Source organism: Eschrichtius robustus, chromosome 10 (genome assembly GCF_028021215.1).
Source record: "Eschrichtius robustus isolate mEscRob2 chromosome 10, mEscRob2.pri, whole genome shotgun sequence".
NCBI classification, from domain to species: domain Eukaryota; kingdom Metazoa; phylum Chordata; class Mammalia; order Artiodactyla; family Eschrichtiidae; genus Eschrichtius; species Eschrichtius robustus.
Genome location: NC_090833.1, coordinates 32,639,494 through 32,659,560, shown reverse-complemented (window position 1 = coordinate 32,659,560; position 20,067 = coordinate 32,639,494).

Sequence of the window (20,067 nt, the reverse complement as noted above, 5' to 3'; positions counted from 1 at the left end):
TTGCAGGACGCCACCCAAGATGCCCACTTCTGTCTCATCCCCCCCAGAACACTGAGGGGATGGACACAGCTGAATCATCTGGGAACAGCTAGAAGCAGAGAAAAGGGGTGAGGGCTCAGAGCGACCAGCATGCATCTCTCAACAACCACCCACAGATTCTACTAACTAGTTTGCAGTCTCCATTAAGAGCCCTAGCACAGATCAACAAAACTAAAAGTTGGTTTTTTGAAAAGATAAAATTGACAAACCTTTAGTTAGACTAAAAAAAACTGAGAAGACTCAAATAATTAAAACTATAAACGAAAGATGAGACATTAAAACTGATTCCACAGAAACACAAAGGATCATGAGACCACTATGACCAATTGTATACCAATAAATTGGGTAACCTAGAAGAAACAGGTAAATTCCTAGACACATACAACCTACCAAGATTGAATCATGGAGGAAAAGAAAAGCTGAACAGACCAATAACAAGCAAGGAGATTAAATCAGTAATCCAAAACCTCTCAACTAAGAAAAGTCCGGGACCAGACAGCTTCACTGGTGAATTCTACCAAACATTTAAGGAACTAATGTCAATCCTTCTCAAACTCTTCCAAAAATTTGAAGAGAAGGGAACACTTCCAAACTCATTTTACAATGCCAGCATTATACCAAAGCCAGACAAAAAACATTACAAAAAAAGAAAATTACAGGCCAATATTCCTGGTGAACACTGATGCAAAAATCCTCAACAAGATAATAGCACACCCATTCAACAACACATCAAAAGGACCATACACCATGATCAAGTGAGATTTATCCCTAGAATAAAGATTAGTTCAATGTATGCAAATCAGTAAATGTAATATACCACATTAACAGAATGAAAGATAAAAATCATATGGTCATCTCAATAGATGCAGAAAAAGCATTTGACAAAGTTCAACATCCTTTCATGATAAAACCTCTCAAGAAATTAGGTACAGAAGGAACGTACCTCAACCTAGTAAAGGCCGTGTATGACAAGCCCATAGCTAACATCAGACTCAGTGGTAAAAAGGTGAAAGTTTTTCCTCCAAGATCGGGAACAAGATGAGGATGTCCACTCTTGCCACATCTATTCAACCTAGTCCTGGAAGTCCTAGGCAGAGCAATTAGGCAAGAAAAAGAAATAAAATGCATCCAAATCAAAAAGGAAGAAGTAAAATTGTCTGTGTTTGCAGATGACATGATACTATATATAGAAAATCCTAAAGAGTTCACCAAAAAACTGTTAGGATTAATAAATGAATTCAGTAAAGTTGCAGGATTCGAAATCAATATACAAAAACCAGTTGTATTTCTATATACTAACAACAAATTATCCAAAAAAGAAATTAAGAAAACAATCCTATCTATAATAGCACCCTCTCCCCAAAAATACTTAGGAATAAACTTACCCAAGTAGATGAAAAAATCTATACACTGAAAACTATAAAACATTGATGAAAGATCCAGCAATCCCACTTCTGGGTATATATCCAAAGGAAATGAAATAAGTATCTTGAGACATCTGCACTCCCAAGTTCATTACAGCATTATTCATAGTAGACAAGATATGGAAACAACCTAAGTTCCATTGACAGGTGAATGGATAAAGAAAATGTGATATATATATGTATATATATACAAATGGAATATTATTCAGACATAGAAAAGAAGGAAATCCTGCCATTTGTGACAACATGGATGAACCTGGATGACATTATACTAAATGAAATAAACCAGACACAGAAAGACAAATACTGTATGATCTCATTTACATGTGGAATCTAAAAAAGTCAAACTCATAGAAACAGAGAGTATAACAGTAGTTGCCAGGGACTGGGGGCTGGGGAAAATGGGGAGATGTTGGTCAAAGGATATAAACTTTCAGTTAGAAGATGAATAAATTCTGGGGATCTAATGTACAGAATGGTGTTTATACTTAACAATACTGTATTGTGCACTTGAAATTTTCTAAAGAGTAAATCTTAAATGTTACCACCAGAATTAAAAAAAAAAAAAAAAAAGGTAACTAAGGTAGGTGATGGATGTGTTAAGTAGCTTGATATGGTAATCACTTCACGATGTACATGTATACCAAATAACTTGCTTTAAAAATAAGCAAAGGGCTTGAATAGACATTTTTCCAAAGAAGACATATAAATCACCAACAAGTTCATGAAAAAGTGCTCGACATCACTAATTATGGAAATGGAAATGAAAACCACAATGAGATATCACCTCATACCTATTAGGATGGCTATTAAAAAAAAATAAGATAAACGCTGGCAAGGATGTGGAGAAAAGGGAACCCTGGTCCACTGTTGGTGTGAATGCAAATTGGTGCCACCATTATGGAAAACAGAGCGGAGTTTCCTCAAAATATTAAAAAACAGGACTACCATACGATCCAGCAATTTTACTTTTGGGTATTTATCCAAAGGAATTGAAATCAAGATCTTGGAGAGATGCCTGCACTTCCACATTCACTGCAGCCTTGTTCATAGTAGCCAAGATATGGAAATAACATAAATGCTCACTGATGGATGAATATGTTAAAAAAATGTGGTATATACATACAATGGAATATTATTCAGCCTTTAAAAAGAAGGAAATCCAGCCGTTTGCAAAAACATGGATAGATATGGAGGACATTATCCTAAGTGAAATAAGCCAGACACAGAAAGACAAATACTTTATGATATCACTTATATGTGGAATCTAAAATAGTCAGTCATAGAAGCAGAGTAGAATGGTGGCTGCCAGGGGCTGGGAAGAGGAGGAAATGGGGATGTGAAGGTTAAAGGGTACAAAGTTTCAGTTACACAGGATAAGTAAGTTCTGGAGATTTACTATATAGCATAGTGACTTAGTTAACAATACTCTTTTGTATACTTAAAATTTGCTAAGGGGGTAGATCTTATGTTAAGTGTTCTTACCACAAAATAATAATAATAACAATAATAAGAATGGAGGTGGAAAGAAACTTTGGAGAGGATGGATATGTTTACAGCCTTGATGGTTTCATGGGTACAGCTTTTTATATGTCAATCATACCTCAATAAAGTGTTTTTTATAATATGTGTATAATTATAGTCACACTTACTAAGCATATATTATGGGCCACATATGTCATGTGCATTATTTCATTTACCCTTCACAGGAACCCTAGGACTTAGATGTTAGATTACTATTTCCACTTAACAGTTGAGAAAACTGAGTCTAAGAGAGGATAATTTACTTGCCAAAGGTTACAGACCTGGTAAATTCTATAGCCAGGATTTTGAACCCCGGCCTGTCATTTATTACCAATATCACTACCTCACACATGCAGGACCTTTCACAGCTTACTGATTATCACTGTCATTAGCTCTGTGAATTCTCTCATTCCCCAGGTGCGGGTGAAGAATGTGAGCCTCACAGAGATTGAGTGGCCTGCCCCTGTCCACAGCTGGCAATCAGCGGTTCTGGGGTTGGAACCCAGACTCTCTGCTCTGCGCTCTCTGTACCACAGCACACTGACATACACCTGCTAAATATTCTGTCCTAAAATTGTTTTCTTTTATTATAACTTCCATAAAACACAACCAAAAAAGGTAAACACGTGAGATTCACACAGAGAAATGTTGAATGACTGCCTGTAATTAAACTTATTTTTAAGACCCCTTTCCATGGGGCCCTAAACATGATGTAATTGCAGTCCAAGGTTTCCTACACACAGATAGATATCAGCTCCCGGCCACATGTAAACACTAGGCTCTGGGTCCAAATGATCTCCATCTAAGACTCCTGGGGGTGGGAATCATTCAAAGGAGGCCATGAGGCTACAGAACCCTGCCCAGCTCTCCATCCATACAAAGCAATTTCCTGCCCTCCCTCCTATTTCTTGTCCCCCTGCCGGTCCCTCCCACTTTGAGGCTGGATTTGCCCCATGACTACAACTCCCACGCTGACCCCCAACCTAAGTTCTCCGGGGCTGGGGCCCATTAATGATTCCTCTTTGGCCTCCCAACCAGATCTGGACACTGTGCAGCATACTCCCGATAATCTGACCATACTCCTTCCCAGGTATCTTGATACCTATAGTCTGGAGTGAACTCAACCCCAGATAAGACACTTTAAAGAATAATGTCATCCACTTATCTGATAAAGTCCATAATGCATAGAACCCCCACTGAGTAAAAGTGGACCCTTAGTAAAAGCCATTAATTAAGCTGAATTAAAAAAATATCGGGACTTCCCTGGTGGCACAGTGGTTAAGAATCCGCCTGCCAACGCAGGGGACACGGGTTCGAGCCCTGGTTCGGGAAGATCCCACATGCTGCGGAGTAACTAAGCCCGTGCGCCACAACTACTGAGCCTGTGCTCTGGGGCCCACGAGCCGCAACTACTGAGCCTGCGTGCCACAACTACTGAAGCCCGCGAGCCTAGAGACCATGCTCCGCAACAAGAGAAGCCACCACAGTGAGAAGCCTGCGCACCACAACGAAGTGTAGCCCTCGCTTGTCGCAACTAGAGAAAGCCCGCTCACAGCAAAAATGACCCAACGCAGCCAAAAATAAATAAATAAAAATAAATAAATTTATAAAAAAGAAAATCTATATCAAGCTAGCACTCTTTCCAAATATCATTGTGAATTAGAGTTCTTTAAATGATTACATTCATTAGTTGTAACAAATTTATTTTGGGATGTCTTAAAGAACAGATTTGAAGATGAATCAACTAATGCTCCCTGATACTGAAATTGCTAAACTTCTCATGGAATATAAAAAGCAAATCTACTTTTAAAACATCCTCTTCCAGGTTATGGGGCTTAGGGGACTGATTGCAAGTGTTACTTGGCTACTTCTATAGAAAGGTTTGTGATATCCAATAATAGTACTCTTAAAGAATAATTAGCATCTTTAGAATGGGATTCATGAATATTACTCATTGCAGCTTGTGGAATTCAACCAAACTCTAGCCAAGGGACCAACGCCTGGTTGATATCCAGAAATAGCCAGACCTGGCAGTCTGGTCTGTGGCCTCAACAGTCCAAGCAAGGAGTGGAATAGGACTCAAGGGGGCGTGGGAGTAAATACTTCCCACAGCATCCCAAAGATGGTCATCTGGCTCAAGTGACCCTAAAATTCAATTTTTCATTCCCAATAGTGCCCTTAAAAAAACGTCAGGCTTAATTATTATAATAAAGAAATCCAGTTTTGAAGCTCTTGTGCCTTATTTAAGAATACTTCCCCACTTTCTGTTTTTATGTGATCTCTATTACACAGTTGAGTTTCACCCATTTTTGGTAATAATTTCTATCTTTCAAAACTTGTGCTGAACCTCTACTTTGCTCACAAATGAATGAGAGTCCCTGATCTCCAGGCAGCCTCTCCTTTTACCTCCCTGCTCTGTTAAACACTGCCATTCCCTTCCTAGTCCCTCCAAAGTGGGTTCCACCTAAAGTAGACTTGCTACCCCATCCTCTAGATGAGTCCCCCACTCACTTCTCTACGTATCTCCCACCGCATCCTCATTTCCTCTGTGGACTTCAGATGCAGCTGACACATCTAAGCCCATTCTGGCAGACTGTCCTCAGAAAGGACTCCTTTGATTCTGCTGTCTCCTTGCTGTATCTGGTATTTAGTCTTAATGATTTTGTTTGCTTGTTTCATCTCATTCTATTCACTTCCCCCAACTCCTCTTGACAAGCATCATCTTGGTTTCTCCATCAATCACCAAACTCCTTTAGAAATATAATGGAAAGGAGGGTGGAGTGGGAAGGATGGCTTTTGAAAACCTGAATGCAAATGGCATTGCTAACAAGCTGTGTGACCTAAGGAAAATCCCATAGCATCTCTGAGCCTCTATTTGCTGGTTTGTAAAAGGGAGATTATCACCCCAATTAACCAGGGTTGGAATACGATGATCATGAAATGATGAAAGGGAAGGAGCTCCATAAATCACAAAGAACTGTCCAGAAGTAAACTGTTATTCTCCTAGCAACATCCCTGCAGCTGTTAGCAGCTGTATAATTCTTCCACCCACAGGACCCAATGTTCTCATCTCTTCTCTTGAAAACTTACTCCAGGGAGGCCTGTCCCAATGACCCCAGTTTTAGTTTCATAGAAGGTGCAGCTGGGTCCTCACCCATTGCAGCAAGGCTCTAAGTTTGCTAGTGGTCTGCCACATAGATAATTTCTTAAAATGTCCCCATGGCACATCTTATTCCTTCTCAGTCCCTGGAGAAAAGCACCTGGTAAGTGGTTAATCCAAGCCATCCTCACCACCTTGCCATTTCACACATGTCTAGGGGCAACAGAATGGTGTTGAAAGGGCACAGGCTTTGAGGTTTGATGGGCCTGGGTTTGAATTCTACCATCAACCCTTACTAGCTGTGTGATCCTGGCAAGTCTCTTAACTCTGTGAGCCTCAGTTTTCTCATCTATAAAATGGAGACAATAATATCTCACATAGGCGCTCAATAGATAGTAATCATTACGATGATGATTTATATTACAGAAATGTGAGGAATTTGTTTAAGGAGCATCTAGTTTTACTGCTTTTACTGGGATTGTTCATACTTCTTAATAATTGGTTAACCAAGTCCCAAGGTTTCCTGAAACTACTGTGCCATTCATAGGCCCAAGGAGGGAAACCCTTCAGCATCCCCCTAGATGACCAATTTTTTTCCTAGGACATCTGCCAAGATAAATCCCATTTCTCATACCATGCTCCATATCACCAGAAAATGGAAATAAGACAAATATAACTCTTGGATTAATTCCAAACTGAACCACTCACTGTTCCCCAAATAAGCCCCTTATATTCTTGCCCAAATCCTGCTTTGGCAAATCCATCTTCCAAGTCTCACACTCTCTGCTTCCCCTGGTGTTCTTGGATAACATGTCTTATCTCTTTCTCTGTCTTGATACCTCCCAGAGGGCAGAGACCCTGCTACCATCTCATTGGGGAAGTTCAGAGTGGGGCTTAAGGGGAAGAGGAGATGGGGAAGATGGTACCAATGACCTATACAGGAAGTAGAAAGATCAATTACTGAAGTCAGGGAAAATTTGAACCCAAGAGTTACCCTATGTTCAGACAGGATTTTCATGATGGGAAAATGCAGTCTAGTGTAAGAAACCAAATGAGAGAAGAGCTATGGGGACTCTTTACCCTGGAAAAATGCAAAATATCCTCACAGGGCTTTCCACATACAATGTTCTGTAAGGCCATGATTTAAATCCATAAATAATGAGAAGGTAGATGTGAACACAGAATACACATTATTGTTCAATCAGTGCAGAAATTATCATCAATTAGGCCAACTGGAGAGTCTCAGAACTGTAGAGGTGTTCAAACTGTGCTAGAGGTCTCTCCTCCTCTGAATACTTTTAGTGTGTTTAATATTCCTTTTCCCTGCAGGATCCCATGTATTGTAGTTGTCCCCTTCTCGGGCTCCTCAGGGTCGAAGCTGAGTTTGATTCCTGCCTGTCTTCTTGGTGTCCAGCAGAGGGTCAGCCACAGAATCCTCTATAACTGGGTGATGGACCACATCTCCTCACACCTGAGTAAGCCTCAGGGTCAGGGCTTGAGATGCAGAAATTTGATTGATTCTGAGTCCAGTATCTTTAGAAGACAATGCAACCACCATGCTAGCTGAGAGACCACCATGAATATCTGCTGACAGAGACCTGCCCACCTCCTGGCCCCCTCTTCCCTTACCTGTCTAACCCTGGCAGGAATGCCTCCTCAACCCTACCTGCGGGCTCAGCCTGGCCCCTAGCTCTTTAACTCTATCCTGTTCTGAGGTAAAGGGAAGCATGAGGGCTCAGTATAAGCGTAAGCCAACACGGTGACTGAGCCAACTCAGACTTAATCTCCAGGAGACAAGACCTCCAGTCTTTTTACCATCTAGTCAATGCTGTAACAACAATGGATTTGGAGTGCTATTACCTTAAGAAATCACCTGTTTTCATTTTTCCTTGTTCTAGTACAGACATAACTTTTGCATAGCAAAAACCATAGAAAAATTACAAGTTTTATTTTGCTTTTTTTTGCTTCACATTATAAAAATTTGTTTCCATCTTGTTGCCTAGTCTCTAGTGGTCTAGTGGCTGCATAATATTTCATCAGGTTGATATACCACAATTTACTTAAAGAGCTCTCTATTTTGGGACAATCAGTTACTTCCAAATTGAAAATAAACAATACTGCAATGAATACCTTTTTCTGAATTTAAATTATTTTCAAGGATAGATTTTTCAGAAATGGAATCAATGAATCAAAGAATAAAAGCTTTCAAAGATAATACGGAGTTAGTATTTAAAGTTAGTGAGGCGTTTTTTTTTAACATCTTTATTGGAGTATAATTGCTTTACAATGTTGTGTTAGTTTCTGCTGTATAACAAAGTGAATCAGCTATATGTATACATATATCCCCATATCCCCTCCCTCTTGCATCTCCCTCTCACCCTCCCTATCCCACCCTTCTAGGTGGTCACAAAGCACTGAGCTGATCTCTCTGTGCTATGCAGCTGCTTCCCAGTAGCTATTTTATATTTGGTAGTGTACATATGTCAGTGCTTCTCACTCAGCTTACCCTTCCCCCTCCCCGTGTCCTCAAGTCCATTCTCTACATCTGTGTCTTTATTCTTGTCCTACCCTTAGGTTCTTTAGAACCCTTTTTTTTTTAGATTCCATATATATGTGTTAGCATACGGTATTTGATTTTCTCTTTCTGACTTACTTCACTCTGTATGACAGACTCTAGGTCCATCCACTTCACTACAAATAACTCAATTTCATTTCTTTTCATGGCTGAGTAATATTCCATTGTATATATGTGCCACATCTTCTTTATCCATTCATCTGTCAATGGACACTTAGGTTGCTTCCATGTCCTGGCTATTGTAAATAGTGCTGCAATGAACATTGTGGTACATGACTCTTTTTGAATTATGGTTTTCTCAGGGTATATGCCCAGTAGTGGGATTGCTGGGTCATATGGTAGTTCTATTTTTAGTTTTTTAAGGAACCTCCATACTGTTCTCCATAGTGGCTGTGTCAATTTACATTCCCACAAACAGTGCAAGACGGTTCCCTTTTCCCCACACTCTCTCCAGCATTTATTGTTTGAAGACTTTTTGATGATGGCCATAGTGTGAGGTGATACCTCACTGTGGTTCTGATTTGCATTTCTCTAATGATTAGTGATGTTGAGCATCCTTTCCTGTGTTTGTTGGGAATCTGTATAACTTCTTTGGAGAAATGTCTATTTAGGTCTTCTGCCCATTTTTGGATTGGGTTGTGTTTTAGATATTGAGCTGCGTGAGCTGCTTGTATATTTTGGAGATTAATCCTTTGTCAGTTGCTTCATTTGCAAATATTTTCTCCCATTCTGAGGGCTGCCTTTTCGTCATGTTTATGGTTTCCTTTGGTGTGCAAAAGCTTTTAAGTTTCATTAGGTCCCATTTGTTTATTTTTGTTTTTATTTCCATTTCTCTAGGAGGTGGGTCAAAAAGGATCTTGCTGTGATTTATGTCATAGAGTGTTCTGCCTATGTTTTCCTCTAAGAGTTTTATAGTGTCTGGCCTTACATTTAGGTCTTTAATCCATGGAGAGATATACCATGTTCTTGGATTGGAAGAATCAACATTGTGAAAATGACTATACTACCCAAAGCAATCTACAGATGCAATGCAATCCCCTTCAAACTACCAATGGCATTTTTCACAGAACAAGAACAAAAAATTTCACAATTTGTATGGAAACACAAAAGACCCTGAATAGCCAAAGCAATCTTGAGAAAGAAAAACAGAGCTGGAGGAATCAGGCTCCCAGACTTCAGACTATACTACAAAGCTACAGTAATCAAGACAGTATGGTACTGGCACAAAAACAGAAATATAGCTCAATGGAAGAGGATAGGAAGCCCAGAGATAAACCCAAGCACATATGGTCACCTTATCTTTGATAAAGGAGGCAAGAATATACAATGGAGAAAAGACGGCCTCTTCAATAAGTGGTGCTGCAAAAACTGGACAGCTACATGTAAAAGAATGAAATTAGGACACTTCCTTACACCATACACAAAAATAGTGGGGTATTTTTAAAGACTTTACTTTACTATAAGCAGTTTGTAAATAAGTATTTCAGTTTTAGCACAGCATTACCTTTATCACATATCATGATTATCTAACATTTTTAATAATTTAGAATATATAGTAGTATCTCATTAAAAATTTTTTTGTACTTTAATTACTGGTGAGTTGGAAGGTTTCCTTTATGTTTGTTACTAACCACACTGTAACTTGTATATTTTAACAGCACAAGAATTTTTGCTCTAGTGGTCTAGATGTTTGGGTTCCTGCATTTATAAACTGTTCTCCCTGGCTCTGGCTTTATAACCTATATGCTAATCTTCCTGATACCACTTGATCTGATATTTGTCTACTGTTTAACCAAAGTCTACAGACTTGGGCAGGGACTTATAATCATGGATTAAGACAATGTCACTTGCAGTTAGAAGTTTGTGCTCCAGTATAAACTCTGGTGTTTTTTTGTTTTTTAAACTATGTGGCATTAACTGATTCACTTTTTCTCTCAGAGCCTCCCTTTTCTCACTTGGAGAAAAGAGTAACACCACTTATCCGCTTACCCCACAGTGTTATATGAGAACTGTGAGTCTTGTAAAAGCAGGGTCAGACAACTTTTTCTGTAAAGGGCCATATGGTAACTATTTTGGGCTTATAGATCATATGGTCTCTGTCACACCTACTTAACTCTGCTATTGTAGCATGAAAGTAGCATAGACAATGATAGTCTATGAATGAGTATGCCTGTGGTCCAGCAAAGCTTTTTTATGAATATTGATGTTTAATTTTATATTTGTATAGAAACATATAATTTATATGTAGATATATTTATGTATGTAAATAAACTTACATTTTAATAAGTTACATATAACATATGTTATAACATATATTATATATAACATTTTACATGTTACATATAGTATACTTACATTTAAATGTTATATAATTACATATAATTATATATAAATGTATAATTTAATTTTATAAAATTTTCATGTATCACAAAATATTGTTCTTCTTTTTATTTTTTCCAACCATTTGAAAGTGTAAAACGTAAAACCATTCTTTGCTCATGCTCTATACAAAAACAGGCAGCAGGCTGGATTTGGCCCACAGTTTGTAGTTTGCCAACCTCTGCTCTAAAGCCCTATCCAACAGCATGAGATCTCATGGGACAGTCAAAACAAATAGGTAGACAGAACAGGACTTTTTGTTGTGAAAACAAGGGACAAAGAAGGTGGAGTGACTTGCCCAAAGCCACACAGCCCTCCAGAGGCTGAACTGGGATTTCAATCAGATCTGCCTGATTCCAAACCCCCAAGCAATGTCTGCTGTAGCAGCTACCTCCCCAGTCAGTGATTCCAGCCCTGGGCCAACTCTTTCCTGCTAGAACCTATTCCTGATCTCCCCTCCTTCCTTAGCCTGCTCCACACTGCCCCCACCCAAGGCCAGGGACTGCCATGGCAGCATCAGAATTTAAGAGAGAAAGAGCAAACCTAGCTCTTTTGGCTCCTACAAAGAGGCCCTTGATTCTCCAACCACAGAGCCATGTATTTGCAGGAATCAAGCACCAGCTTTCCACATTCATGGAGATGTTTAGTGGTATACAGACAGAGTTCAAATCTGCCTGCCATGCTCTGCACTCACTCGCTCGTCAGGCATCTCAGATTATAAATCTTTTCTCTCATGATGTGTGACCATAATCACATCCTTCTTTTTAGTCTGCTTTTGAGGAGTTCTATACTCTTGGAGGACAAGGCCAGCAACAATAACAAAATCACCTCTGTTGGAAACAAGAAATGGTACTATGACAGGAACAGGGGTAGGCCAGTGGAAAGAGAACACAATTTGTAAAACGATCACCAAAGTTCAAGAGTTGATTCTGCCATGAATTATCTGATCCCCCTGAGGTTTAGTTTCTTAGCTGAAAATGAGGATAATTAGCTTCAAATGAGAACATATATGTAGTGTGCTTTGTAAACTGTTGAGTGCTATACAAACTTTAGTTAACAATACTATTATCAGGCTTTTACTATTCCAAACACTATCCTGAATCATGATTTTCTCAGCCCTATTTGAAATGTGATGTTTGTCATCTTCTACAGAAGCTCCAAGGCAATGTTTTCAGATTTTTTTTCCCCCAAGCCTTACTTGATTTCCTGAATGAATGGGAAACTGAATTCATTATGAATTCTCCTGGCACCAGCACGAATCCAAAGTATACGGGTTTGAAGTGACAAATGATAGGATGTTATTGCAGGGGCTTGTGGGGGCTGGCAGCACAAGTAGAGGAGCAAGCCCCATCTTCCTTGGCAATGGCATCAGCAGCCTCTGCACAGCACCAAGGCTGCCGCCTACACTGAGCTCATCGCAAAGTTTCCTACAGCATCAACTCTCAGCCTGGCTGGGCCCTGAAACCCCAGGGATGTCAGATACACACCTCACCCCAGCTCTCTGGGGACTCAGTCACCTAGACAAGCATCCTTTCCTTAGGTTCTGATCAGTGCCTGTTAACCCTGCCTCACTTGGTCCAATTTATTCATTTTACTTATGGGGAAATTGAGGCTCATATCGTAAAGGTGACCTGCTCCAAGTTATGTAAGCCCTGGTCTTAGCATTAGGAGACTTTGGTGTAAGTTCCTATCCTGCAACCGACTAGCTATGTGACCTTGGTCGACTTATCATTGGTGAAAGGTGATTAATTCTATCATCTAGCATTTCAATAGCACTTTAGGGTTGATCAACTGTATTCACAATGTAATCCCTACAATAAGGTAGGCATTGTGGTAACCTGCATTTTGTCTAAGAGGAAAGAGAAGCTCAGAGAAACTAAGTGATTTGCAAAGTTACATTACTAGTAAGTGGCATCTTCTGGATCCAAATAACATATTTTCTCCACCAATTCATATGGCTCAAATTACTCAGTAATGAAACAGAATTAAAACTTGCCTTGAAAAACTTACAGGATATATATGAAAGTATGCTGAACTAAAAACTACTCGACCATCAGTTCCCAGCATCTTGAAAATGAGGGCTTATATTAGTTATCTATTGCTGGGAAATAAACCACCCCTAAACGTACCAGTTTATAACAACATTTATGTTCTCATCCAGTTTCAGAGGGTAAGGAACATGGGAGCAGCTTAGCTGGGAGACTTTGGCAAAGTTGCAGTCATCTCAAGACTTGACTGGGGCTGGAATCCTCTTCCAGGCTGTCTCCTGTGGCTGGTGGCTGGAGGCCTCCATTCCTCCCCATGGGGGTTGGGGAACCATCTCCATAGGCTGCCTGAGTGTCCTCATGATGTGGCAGCTGGCTTCCCTCAGACTGAGTGATCCAAGAGCGAGACAGAGTACACCCAACATGGAAACCACAGTCTCTTTATAACCTAATTTTAAGAGTGACATATCATCACTTCTGCAGTTTTCTATTCTCTAAGTCCAACCTACACTCAAGGGGAGAGGATTACACCCATACACATGAATATCATGAGATCAGGAGCATGAGGGCCATTTTGGAAACTGGTTACCATAAGATACCTTTATAATTCTAAAATCTTTGTTGACTCTCATGAGATCAAGATCATAATTTTTGTATCATCTGTTTTATTGATAAAATATTAACTACATGAAATTGCTCAGATTTGACTCTTTGTGACTCACAGAAATGGTAATTTCATATGGTTCAGCCTAATTTTTAACCTCTAGAAGTTCTCAGATAGTTACTAACATTTTTTGATTAAGTTGTACTTTATTAATTATAATAGCATATGTGTTCATTGGGAAAATGTTAATATTTATAGTTGGAGGTATGTTATTTATTTAGTCTTTGGACAATGCTTGGTGGAAAATGGATTCCTGCTTATCCCCCATCTTTCTAGAATTAATTGCATAAACCCACAGGAGTCTAAACCTCAGAAACTTAATCACTGAACAAGCTAGGTATGACAATAACTCTAGTAGATGCCAAGAGTCCTTTTTATTATAGCATACTGCCTTTCAGTAGGTCTTATTATCAGACATAGAAACAGCCCTTCTGTTAACAGAACAATTCTAATGAATCAGTTCCGATTTGCCAGTGAGGCTTTTGTCATACTTTACAGTCCTGAAGCAATGAACCTTACAGGAATAGTGTCCTAAGCTTATTTATGATTTTAGTCCCCCAACTTTTGATAGTCTCTACTTGAAGCTATTAGTCTGTTGCATACTTACGGATCTACATGGTTAATGCTGTTACCGTTAATACTACTCTATACAAAGTAGTTGATGCCAACAGTTCATTTAGGGAGCTGCTATTCTACATAGTTACTGAGAAACTGCTATGGGCAGAAACTCATCTAGCTCCTGGAGGTACAGTTGTGAATGAGACAGGCAAGATCTTTCCTCTCATGAACTTTATAGTCTAATGGTTCTCAAACTTGGCTTTTTAGAAATATGGATCCTTAGGACCCACGCTAGACTTACTGAATCAGGAAACGTGGGATTGAGGCCAGGAATTTACATTTCCTGATGCCCCACAAGTGACTCTGATGCAGCTGAGTCCATGGCTCAGCACTTGGGAACCACTGGTGCATATTTCAGTTCTCAACTGCTTCACCTCCCATTTAGTCCACAGCCCACAGCAATGGTTGCCACTTAACTACTTCACAGAAATTGCTCTTGCTAACATCACCATGAACTCCTGAGAGACAAGTCCATTAATTATTCTAGACTTCTCTTACTTTCTCCCTATGGCATGATGTTGCTGGCCTCACCCTGCTTCTTAAAATCCCCCTGGCTTTTAACAACATTCTCTTTTTGTTCTCCTCCTACATTCACTCTGGTTGCTCCCTCTCAGTGTCCCGCTGTTGATCCTCTTCCTTTCCCACTGGATAAATGGCGGCATTGCTCAGTATTCTGGCTTCAGTCAACTCTTCTCACTCTCCAAAGTGTTCCTGGGTGATTTCCCCCATAACCCTGGTTTAAGCAGTCTACGTCAATGACTTGAAACCCTCTACACCAGACCTCATTCCCCAGGACTAGTGGCGCTCATCAGCACACAACACTCAATAGACCCAATGATGTAACCCATGTATTCATGAAGGATATTAATAAATACATCCTTACTTAGGATCCAGTGGTCCAGAGCTATTTATTAAGCTAAACAAACAATGTAATTTAACTCAAACTACATGGTGAACTTCCTGAGAGCAAGAACTGGGTCTTTTTATTTCTGTGCCCTCACTTATTCAGGACACTTTTTTGAGAATATAACAGAATAACCAGTTGAAAAATTGACTTGTGTCAATCTCAGTACCCAAACCCATCAGAAAAAAATACAAAAAGTCTATGTTCCTGCCCCAGGAAGTTAACCAGCCTTTTGTTTCAGAGAAGTCACCAGGTGACTGAGCTTCTCTAAAGATGAGTGCTAAACAATATTTTCGTGTTTTAAGTTCTGAACCTGAAAGGGAAGAGGGGATGGAAGCTATTTATTGAAGGCTAAAGGGAAGGGAAGGACAGGGAAGAAGATAGGGTGGCACAAATGTGACATTCTTTGCACAGGTGTATGTGTGTGTGCATATGCATATTATCTCCATATGTGGAGATAATATATAGTATATGTATATATGTGTACATATATTCTATAACACATATATGAAGATCATATATATATATATAATACAATACCTCATATGATTACTATGAAAAGTAAATGAACTAATGTAAATAAAACACTGAGCATGTACCTGGTACATAGTAATAGTGCATTCTGCTCTCTCCAAAATCCTACTTGCTTAAGCAAAGACAAAAGTACAAAGAATTCTCATTTGAGTCAGACCCAATTGTTAAGCCTAACATTAGGCCAGAGAGTGAATAACTGCACTGTTGAAATTGTATACATAATCTGCATACGTTTGTTTTTCTGATAGAAGCCATAACTTTCATGAGATCCTCAAAGGAGTCCATGTCTCTAAAAATTTCAACAAGGCCTAAGAATCATGTGCTAGCCAACATTTCAACAACGGTTATCATTCTTACTTATTCCTGAACATACTACTTTCCCAATCAAGATAAGTATCAGTGACTCAAAGATGCTCCTTTTAAGGAGGCTAGTGGAATCTTCATTCATTCATGCATGCATGCATTCATTTATGCAAGAGGCAGTCATTTGTACTGACTCTACATTTGACATTACTAAGCCCAGGGTACAGAGACACACAGACTGTGAGATCATTCCAAAGACAACTACCTAAGCTGTGATGAAGGCTTAGGTAGTGACCCTAAAGTGACCATAAAATCTGAAAAAGGAACATCCCAGAAGCTTAGCAGCAACAGCTTCAAGATCTGCTACTGTCAACAGCAACAAAAATTGTTCTGAGGAAGGGCGATCACTCAGTAGGGCACAGAAATGTAACAGAGAATGTTTTCTCTTTAACTGGACCGAAGCTAAGGAAAGATAATATCCCAACAGCCCCACCCGCACCCTCCCTGCCTCTTTATTTTCAGGTTTTTTGAACTGAAATTTAAAAATCTCTTGATGTTCTATAGTTTTTCTTTTAGCTTAGTGTGAATTGTGGGCTCTTGGAATCTTTGAAGTGGGAAGGTCCCTAATCTACAGACACGGCATATAAATTAGGTCTAATCTTGAAAATACCCAAGGACAAGAGTCTTACTACCTTGAGAGATCCATTCTGTATTTGAGTGGGTCTAATTATTAGCTATTTCTTCCTTGTTTTGAGCCAAAATTTGCTCTAATTTTCACCTTAAAGTCCTAATTCCATCTTCTGGGACAATACATGTCTTCTACATCAATATTTTAAATTAATAGGTCATAAAATAAATTTTAGAATTACATCCAGCATTATATTTAATGCAACTGAATAGGATAGGATAGGATAGGATAGAATAATAGAAGAGTAGAAAAGAAAATATTAGAGTTACAGCATGTGAGAGAGACAGGTTTTTTTTTCAAGGTTTTGTTTCAGTTGTTTATAGATTTATGTAAATGTGCGCTAGGTTTGATATAAAATGTCTTTCTTGCTATGGGTTGCCACTGAAAAGTTTGAAAAACACCAATTCCTTCAGATACGTTAAGACATCTGTGTCATGGACTCCTATGTCTTCTGTTCTCCAGATTCAATATCCCAGTGTTCTTCAGTACTTGCCCATTTGTTTCTAGTCCATTTCCTACTTTGGTCTCTCTTCTCTGACTAGGCTCTCTCTTGAATGTTCCTCTTGAAATGGAAGGCACAGAACCTCCCAGCTAGGACAGGACTGGGGGACCAGGGTACAATACACACGTTGGGGCAGGAAGAGAGGCAGGAGTTCTCCCTGCTTCAGTGTTTGCTAAGTCCTCAGATGCCTTCAGCAGTGGAGCACCAAGGTCATTGACCCTATCACCAGAAAGCTTCCAAGAAGGTGTTTGTGGGAGACGTGGATTCAAAAATACATAGTGCACAGCTGCTCTACCAGGTTTCAGGGTTGTACCAAGAGAGAAAGAAGACCACCATCCTGTGCACTCCAGGCCCACACACAATTATTATCTCACTGAATCTGTGAGTTATGCAGTATCATTTTCACCTCATTTTACAACAAGAAAACTGAGGTTCGGAGAAAAGATAAGAAACTTCTTGATGTATTTTAGGACTGTCATAAAACTTGCAAAAAATGGTCATCAGACAACCTGCAATGTGCTATAGGTGACAATGGTGGTAGCTCTCACTTAAATAGCACTTCGTTGTTTCAAGACAGTCTCATATCCTTTATTCCAATCATCCAGGGGTATGTGCAGGGTCCATGATAGGGTTCCTATCTTCCAGATGAGAACATGGGTCCAGGGAGATTATGTTACTTGTCCAAGACCACACAGCTAGAAGGTAGTACAGCTACCTCTAACTTGGGTCACAACTCTAAATCCAATGCTATTTTCGTGGGCCTCTCTGCCTAATGCTGACAGTTTTACCCAGACCTACTGAAGCAAACTACTCTTTATCTTCCCTGGTCTGGAAATTTACAAAGAGATTCTAGGATGCTAATGCTCTATCCAGCTATCCTGTTATGACCAAGATGGCATTAGCCTTTGTGACTCTAGAATAAGATGGATTCTTCCCGTAAATGGCCAACAAGTTGGGGCCAAGTTGTAAACATTATTTACATCAACCTCAGATAGCAGCTGAATCTGTAGTTGGGGTGCCAGGGAATATATGAGAAAATCAGGCAGCCTTAATCTCTGCAGCATGTGTGAGGAAATAAAGACCACCTTGACTGATGGTTGGCTTGATACGTCTGAAGAGGATTAAGTCTGGCTGCAACAGAAATGGCTGGGAAGCCAAAGTGAAGAGAACTCGATGAGGTATGGCCTTCAAAGTTTAAACTTCTAATCTCCAGGGACCAGAGTGACTTCCTAAGGAATTCAAGAAGAACGCAATTCACTCAACATATAATAGGATCCTGAAATCCTAAGAATGTTTTCCTGAGGCCAGAAAAAGGAAAGAAGTGTACTGGTGCCCACTGTGGGATGACTGAAGTCTCAGGCAGACTGTGGCAGTGCTGCTTTGATAACTCAGTGCTACAGAGGTATTGCAGGGTTGATGACATTTGCAGGTGTTGACACCTACCCAAACTCATCTTCTAGCTTAATAGATAGAAGCAAGCAGCTAAACATATCCATGCATTCATCCAAACTAGCAGACTGGCAAAGTCAGGCCCAGCAATAAATGGAGTTTAATTTCTGGAATTTAACTTTAAATACCGTCACTGGATTTTTTAGGTGATTCTCTGACCCCCCCAATCCCTGCCCACTGTTTTTCTTCCTTTAGGGGTTTGTCTTTTGATAATAAGCTCTACTTGCATTTGCAAAATATAAAAAGTGAACTTCCAGATGGACTTCTTAAAGTGCAATCCAAACATGAGGGAAACAAGAAATCCAAAAGTCAAAGGCGAGTGGGAGGTTTTCTTCTCCTCCAAATCTCTGGGGAGTCCGATTCATTCAGCATGTTCACATTCTGGTTTAATTTCCATTTTCTATAATAAGAGATGAAGATGTAATATGTCAATGTTGATGTATCAGAGAGATGATGAATTCCAGGCTAAAACACGGCGACATCTGCTTGGAAACGAGATGGAAGAAATTAAGATGCTTACCATGATTATTTTCCTCCCGAGCAAATTTATAGTATCTTTGGTCTCAAGGGCAGAAATTCCAGACAGATTAGCTTTTCATCTCCTAGGTAACTCTCTGAACTGCATAGCTATAGAAATTCTTTGCTTTAACATTGGGTGTCCTTATTAGGGAAATATCTTAAATTCTGTGCCAACAAAGAAACTCATTGACTACTAAGCAATAATCATGAAAAAATTTATGACACGGATTACAAACAGGTGCTCCAAATAGAACAAAAGCTGGGGTTATTCACCACTTGGACTAACTGGGAAACATTATTTACATCTAGCACAGTACATTTTATGCTTTTAGTAAATATTTTTCTGGGCTATGTGTCCTCATATTCTAGGGAGGGTAAGTTTGCTTAAGTACCAGAGGGAATTGGCGAATGTAAATAGAGCTATATAATAATAATAGGTGCTAGAGCACTAGAATTGCCTATACTGTACTCATTCATAAATTAATCAACAAAAATGTATCCAGTCTCTACTACATGCCTGTGTCCGGCTCTGGAGATGCAAAGATAAATACAATATGACCTCTACTTAGTTCAAAATTTGCTTTATTTACTTTTTACAAACATCTTAGGAAGCTGTGCAGGCATAAGCATGTCCATTTCATAGATGAGGAAGCTGAGGCTGGGTGAGGTCACATTCCAGGAAGTACCAAAGTCAAGACTGGTACCCCAACCTTCTTTCTTCAAGTCCAGTGCTCTGCCCACTCTCTCACACACTGGCATGATTGAGATGAGACCCAAAGGGGGTTTGGATGACCCAAGGGCAACCACTGAGGGCAACCTCAGTGCCTGAGGACATCAAAACTGGCTTTTGACCCAGTATT